Source organism: Gorilla gorilla, chromosome X (assembly GCF_029281585.2).
Source record: "Gorilla gorilla gorilla isolate KB3781 chromosome X, NHGRI_mGorGor1-v2.1_pri, whole genome shotgun sequence".
Lineage (NCBI taxonomy): Eukaryota > Metazoa > Chordata > Mammalia > Primates > Hominidae > Gorilla > Gorilla gorilla.
The window spans coordinates 104,958,656-104,966,188 of record NC_073247.2 but is presented as its reverse complement, the minus strand read 5'-3'; positions in this window follow the sequence as shown (position 1 = coordinate 104,966,188).

Here is a 7,533-nt window from a genome sequence, read left to right as displayed (position 1 = left end):
TAGTGATTCATATAGTACACTTGTGCTGAAGCATTTTGGTGAACTAAGGTAGCGATGAAGCTTTTTATCATTTGAAGAAGTACAGGTAGCAAACAAGGGAGCAGTAAGCAGCATTACTATTATAATTCCTATTATAAGAGTTTTAAATCCTCCTAGCACTGGGAACCATTTTGTAAATATGGCCCCAGGATCAAATCCATGACACACGCACAGACATATGTGCCAGTTTTGTCATATCTCTGACTATGTCTTCAACTATTTACCCTTGATTATCAATATGTAGACAGCAATTAGTAAGGTTAACTTTCCCACAGACCCCTCCTTCAGCTGCTAGCAAGTAGTTGAGAGCCAATCTATTTTGATAGACAGCATTTCTCATCTGAGTTTCTTGCCGGGCCAGAATAGTCAAGCTCTTCCGGTTTTATTAGTGATTATTTCTAAGGCAGCTTTTAACCATATGATTCGGTTGATCATGTAAATGGGGGTCCAGTATCCCCACAAGCCATCTTGTGCCCAAGTAGCAGGCCCATAATATTGTATGGTTCTCTCAGGGGTCCATTGATCATCTTTCCAATTTCCTATAGCTATGCTTCTCTTTTTGCGGGAAGCATAAACAGGAAAGCCCAGGAGTTCGCCTGTTTTTATTGGCAGTAGGAAGAAACATGGTTTAATCATGCCAATAACACAACTACCTGCCCACTGGTCAGGTAATTCGGCATAAGCTCTATGCCCACATATCCAGTATAATCCAGTGGGGGCTGTCCAGTCTCTATGGGACTCCGGGTGGGTCCACACGGTTTGCAACTTTGGGAATTTACTAAATGGATTTCTCTCTGTGTGATTTGAACTCCACCAAGTGACTGTTTTTGTGGTACCATTATACAGTTTCTGTCCCAGACAACTAAGTCATCCTATGGGGTGAGTAAATTCTTTTCCTTCTCTAGCTATGCAATATTGTCCAATAATTGAGGCTTTTAGGACCCAGAAATTATCAGGGTGATTCTTTTGAGCTGGAAAGTCATCAGGAACTGGGTCTGTAGGTACTAATTCTCTGGCTTCCCATGGCCATTGATCTTCCATTACAGTTCCTGCATATACATAACATGAAGTGACATTGAGAGACTGGGCTACATGCTCGGCTAATTGCAAAAACAAATTTCTTGTCTTTCCTGGAATTTCTGGTACTGGCACATTCAATTCATCATAGAAAGTTTGAAACACTGGCTCAGGAGAGTGTTTGTAAACTTCTCCTCGAACCAAGATATTTACTCAAGGATCCAGTCTGGCCCCATCGATTCCTAAGGTCACACGCTCCCCTTTTTTCCAGAGACGATCAAGGGGATTGGTTATTACTAACTCTAAGGGGTTACATTGGCCCTTATTACAGGAAGGGCCATTTTTTTCCTTTCTGAAGGTGGACTGGATCCTTTTCATTTTTTTTATCCGAGTGGCCCAATGACACAAGACGAGTATCCACATTTGTTTCCAGACAGTCCTAATTCATGACAAATGTACTTATTTTTGGTCATATAGCATTTTTGCCAACTAAAAGAGCCACATCCCCTTCCTAACTTATTGCTATTAATGACAGCACAGGCATCAAATTTCAAGATTATGCATTTGGGCACCCCTCTTTCTTCTGTTTTGGCTAATACTTTACTAGTATCATTTATGAGTCCCCACCAGTCTTCAGTCCTTAATCTTATTTCAAAAACTGTCGACATGGGAGGCTCAGAGGGGTCATAACACATATCTGGTCGGTCGTTTTCTGGGCTACATACCTTGTACTGAGTGTCATTATATAAACATGTTCCTTTTAAAGTTCTTAAGCATTCATAGTAACTATAGAACAGAAAGATTGTTTTAACTTCTTGCCCTACCTAGGTAACCTGATGTATACACTGAGAGCAGTCCTCCATGCAGGGAAAATCATTGGAAGTTTTTACTATATAAGTCGAAATTATAAGGAAAATGAGTCCCGTGATGATTCTCCTCATGCTTTGGCCATGCATAGACCAGTCACCTTCCGGGTGTGACTGGAGCAGGGCTTGTTGTCCTCCTCAGAGTCACTTAGCAGGGGTTGTCCAGGCTCGGTTTTCCCTCCCAGGTTTCAGCGGCTGCCAGTTTCACACAGCTGTGGTGGATCCAGGCTGGGATTCCTTCTACCTTTACAGCCGTGGGGGTGGTCAGGATGATGGTCTGAGGTCCTTTCCACCGTGGCTGCAAAGGGGCTACATTCCAGTCCTTGATCCACACGCGATCACCTGGAGAGAAAGGGTGAACTGGAGAGAATAAGCTGATGGGACACCTCTCATTTACCTAAGTTGAGATTGTTTGTGTAATTTTTCCTAAAGCCTGTAGCTGTCTTTGTAATTCAATTTCACCTAACTCTCAGGGAGTGCCTGGAAGCTCACGTATCACAGGAGGAGGCCTATGATACAGTATTTCATAAGGGGAGTATCCTGTTTTCTTAGAAGGAGTGCATCTAATTTTAAACAATACCATAGGAAGGGCCTGTATCCACTTTAATCCTGTTTCCTGACATACTTTCCCTAAACTATTTTTGATAGTCTGATTCATTCGCTCCACCTTTCTGGAACTCTGAAGTTGGTAGGCAGCATGTAGCTTCCAAGTGATTCCTAATGCCTTTGCTGTCTTCTGTACCAAGTCAGCCACAAACACCGGCCCGTTATCTGAACCAATTCATAAGGGCAGTCCAAACTGAGGAATAAGATCTCGGAGAAGCACATGGGTTACCTCATAGGCCTTTTCAGTTCATGTTGGATAAGCCTCCACCCACCCAGAGTAAGTACACACAAGAACCAGCAAATACTTGTTACCTCCACATTTCAGCATTTCTGTGAAATCCATCTGAAGATCCTCAAAAGGAGCCACTTCATAAGCTTGTATGCTGGGCAGAACAGTGGGGGCCTTGCCTCGCATTGTGCTGTCAGCAAGTAACGCACCGTTGTGCTACTGCTTTGGCAAGGGCTGGCAAGTGTGAGATGTAGAAGTACTGGCCTAACAATTTTTCAAGTGACTCTTGACCTAGATGAGTGGTTTCATGCATGGCCAATACGACTGTGGCTCCCAGCAACTGTGGCACAGCTACCCTCCCATCTGGCAATCTGATCCATGCTCCTTTTATTACTTGCCCCCTTCTGCATAGAATAAGTCTTTTTCTTCCTTAGAATAGGTAGGTACCAGGTCAGGTGTTCGAGGGAGTAAGGGGGCTGCTACCAATTCCCGGTAAGGGGTAGATGCTGCTTTCCGAGCTTCTGAATCAGCTCGAGAGTTTCCTAAGGCCATGAGGTGGAGGCTCGCTGGTGTCCCCTGCGGTGCATGACTGCCACCTTCTGAGGTTTCCACACTGCCTCTAATAATTGTAGAATTTCTTGTGATATTTTATGTCCTTTCCCCCAGAGTTTAACAGGCCCTTTTACTTATATAATGCTCCATGCACTTGGAGGGTTAGAAAGGCATAGTGAGAGTCAGTGTAGATGTTTACAGTCTTACCTTCACTGAGTTCTAGAGCCCGAGTTAAAGCAATGAGTTCAGGCTTCTGGGCTGAAGTGCACTGTGGCAACGGTTTGGCTTCAATGACAGCATCCAAAGTTACCACCGCATATCCTGCACATCTTTCTCCTTGTGGGTTGATGAAGCTGCTCCCGTCCATGTACAACTACCAGTCTACTGATGCCCATGGCTGGTCCTGAAGGTCAGGTCTGCTAGAATAGACTGAGTCCAACACCTCTACACAGTTATGCTTGACCGGGCTCTCTGATACTGGGAGCAGGGTGGCGGGATTTAGGGTGTTACAGACTTTAATGGTTATGGGGGATTTTCACATAGCAAGCTTTGGTACTTGGTTAATCTAGCATTTGTTAGCCAATGATGTCCTTTGGTATTCATCAAAGTTACCACAGCATGGGGGACCTTTATATTCAGGTTTTGCCCAAGGGTTAGTTTATCTGCTTCTTGTGCTAACAGGGCTGTTGCTGCCAGGGCCCTTAGACATGGTGGCCAGCCTTTGGAAACCCCATCTAGTTGTTTTGAGAGATAGGCCACTGGCCTTGGCCAGGGCCCCACAGTCTGGGTTAAAACTGCAACTGCCAATTTTTCTGTTTCTGACACATAGAGTGTGAAGGGCTCTGTCAAACCTGGTAGTCCTAGGGCTGGGGCCGACATAAGTTTTTCCTTTAACTTACAAAAGTCTTGCCATTCTAGAGGCCCCTATTCAAAAGGCTCCCGGTCGCCCCACTTGGTAACCCCGTACAAAGGTTTGGCTAGTACTGCAAAGTTTGGAATCCATAATCTGCAAAACCCCACAGCTCCTAGGAATTCCCTTACTTGCCTTCTGGTTCTAGGTTCTGGTAGGCTGCAGATGACCTGCTTTCTTTCTGACCCCAGGCTGCGCTCCCCTTTCCGAATAGTGAATCCCAGATAGAGTACCTGCTGTCTGCAGATCTGAGCTTTCTTCTTGGACACCTTATACCCACAGTCCTTCAGGTGCTGAAACAGGGCATCTGTCCCTTTTGCACACCCGACTGCCATGGAGTGTCCCAGCAGAAGGTCATCCACCTACAGGAGCAAGACGCAGCCTAGGTCTTTAGCAGGAAACTTTTGCAGGTCTCCAGCCAGGGCCTCCCCAAAGATAGTAGGGGAGTTCTTGAACCCTTGGGGAAGCCGGGTCCAAGTGTACTGAGCAGTGACACCTGACTCTGGATCTTCCCACTGAAAGGCAAACAGCTTCTGGCTCTCAGGAGCTAGTCTGATGCTTTTAAAGAAGGCATCTTTTAAGTCCAGACAGGTAAACCAGCTGTCCTCAGCCAGCAGCAGCCCTAACAATGTGTAAGGGTTAGGAACTGTTGGGTGCAGAGTCACTGTAGCTTGGTTGACCAAGTGCAAGTCCTGTTCTGGCTGGTAGTCCTTGGTCCCTGGTTTAGGGACAGGCAAGAGGGGGGTGTTCCATGGAGACTGGCAAGGAACTATAATTCCATAGGCTTTCAAGCACCTGAGATGAACCTGGATTCCTTCGAGAGCTTCTCTGGGAGCAAGATACTGCTTTTGTCTAATTGGTTGGGCCCCAGGCTTAACTTCTATGAGTACATGGGCTTGGTTGAGCACCAGTCCCGGAGGATTATCCTCTACCCATACTCGGGGCCATCGCTTAGCTAGAGCTGGTTTTATCTCTTGGCCTGGCTTGGTTAGAAAAAGTCTCCATTCTTCTTCCTGGGGGACTGTAACGGCCATGATAACTCTTGTTCCCAGTAACTTTAGCTGTGAAGAGCCCTGTTTTGTAAAGGAGATGGTGGTTCTCAGCTTGCTAAGGAAGTCTCTTCCCAGCAAGGGCAAGGGACAGTCACGCATGTACAAGAACTGGTGAACTATCTCATGTCCCCCCACTGAGCAGATCCATGGTAGACAGAAAGCCTGCTTAGTGGAAACTCCTGTTGCTCCGATTATATCAATGGTTTTCTTGGATAAGAGGGTGACCGGGGTGGTCACTACTGAATGTTCAGCACCAGTATCGACCAAAAACAATGTCGTTGCCCCCAGTTGTAAACCTGACCGTGGGCTCCTTGGGGGCACTTGAGCCTGGTCCCCTTCAGTCCAGTAGCCCTTCAACCAGATTGAACAAAGCTCCCTCATCTTTTTCTGAGGTCTTTTGCTCCAATTCACCTTGCTTTTCCTTCAGTTGGGGACACTTATCTTTCCAATGTCCTATTTCCTTACACTAGGTGCATTGGTTACCTTGCAAGCGTGGACGATTAGACTGGGTATTCTTCCCAGAACCCCTTTTTCCTTCTCCTTTCAGGGGAATTCCCCTAATGGCTGAGGCCAGTAAGTCGGCGTTTCACCTAGCCTGGCGTTCACCTTCCTTACGGCTTTCTCTGCAGCTTGTTGCATCTCTATTCACAAACACTTGATTGACTATTTCCAGTAACTGTGAGGTATTCATACCCACAAACCCAGCCTGTTTCTGCAATTTTCTCCTGATATCTTCCATGCTTTAACTAACTAAGGCCATGTTAATCATGCGCTGATTTTCAGGGCTATCTGGATCAAAAGGAATGTACGTACGGTAAGCCTCACACAGTCTTTCATAGAATTGCGCTGGACTCTTCTCTTTTCCTTGGATGACCTCAGAGACCCTATTTACATTTGTAGCCTTTTGAGCCCCATTCTTCAGACCTTCTATTAATGCCTCACGGTACCGTCTTAGCCTCTCCATGTCTGGTCGCTTGTTCGGGTCCCATTGGATGTCTGTTCCTGGTAGGTGAATTCTTATATATTCTTGGGGGTTTTGGTAATTGGCTGGGACGTGCTTCTCTAGCCACTTAGTTGCTACCTGGAGCACCCTTCACCTTTCATCTGTATTAAAGAGGTACATGAGCAGCTGGTGGCAATCAGCCCAAGTAGGATTATGAGTCTGTATAATAGTTTGGAGCAAGTCAATTAAAGTTGGAGGCTTTTCAGTGTAAGATGGAGTATTTCCAATTGAGGAGGTCAGCAGAGGTGAAAGGTTGATACACAAAGGCACGCCTTTCCACCATGTGTCCATCCTCATCTACCCCAGTATATTGCTGCTCTCTCAGGGGCATTTGGATTCCAGTCTTGGGCTGTAAGCAAGCTGCCAAGGGAGGAGTTTCTCCCGCTGCTTCACTTCCTCTTTTGTCTACTCTGGGTGGTCTGGGGTGTGGTTATCTGGTGGAGGTGTAGGTGCTGTGGGCTCAGGAGTGGGGAGCCCTTCCTCTCGATAAGAAGAAGGTACTGCTGGTACCAATTCCTGCCATGATTATTCTGGTGTTGGGTCAGACAGGACTTTTGGTGCCGACTTCCCTTGGCGGGTGGAGCGAGAACCTTCCTTAACTAATTGTCCCTTTGCTACTAGTACTGCTGCTGCCTGTCCTCTTAACCACTGTAGGGGGTCCAAAACTAGCTGTAACCAAGAATCTATATATGGTATGGAAACTGATCTGGGTGCCCTGGCTTACAGGTTACCCTGTGCCATACCTTTGAGACAAGGGACCTGTCCAGGCTTCCTTCTGATGGCCAACCCATCTCTAATGCTGGCCGGTCTATCTCACACAAAGTTCTAAGTTTTCCTGGTGTCATAGTGACTCCATAGTCTCCCTTAAAACCCTTTTTGAAATTTTTCAACATAGTTCCTAGTGGGGTGGGCTTACTTCGTGCCTGACCTATGTTTCCTTGAGACAAAACACCACGCTCACACCACACGCACACCACAAAACAAAGAACAGGTAAAAAGGGAACACACACACTTTTACAGTTTACACCAAACCAGAATCAAAACCAAAATCAGAGTATCAAGAAATCCAAGCCAGTTCAAAACCAAAATCAGAGTATCAAGAAATCCAAGCCAAGTCAAAACAAAACCTAAGTATCAAGCAATCCAAGTCAAGTCAAAAACAAAAAACAATGTGCCAGTACAGGCACACCATGGGTGATCAGGCCATGCTTCCACTCAAATGGAGCAGGCAAGTTCCAAAGACTAGTCTTACCAAGTTT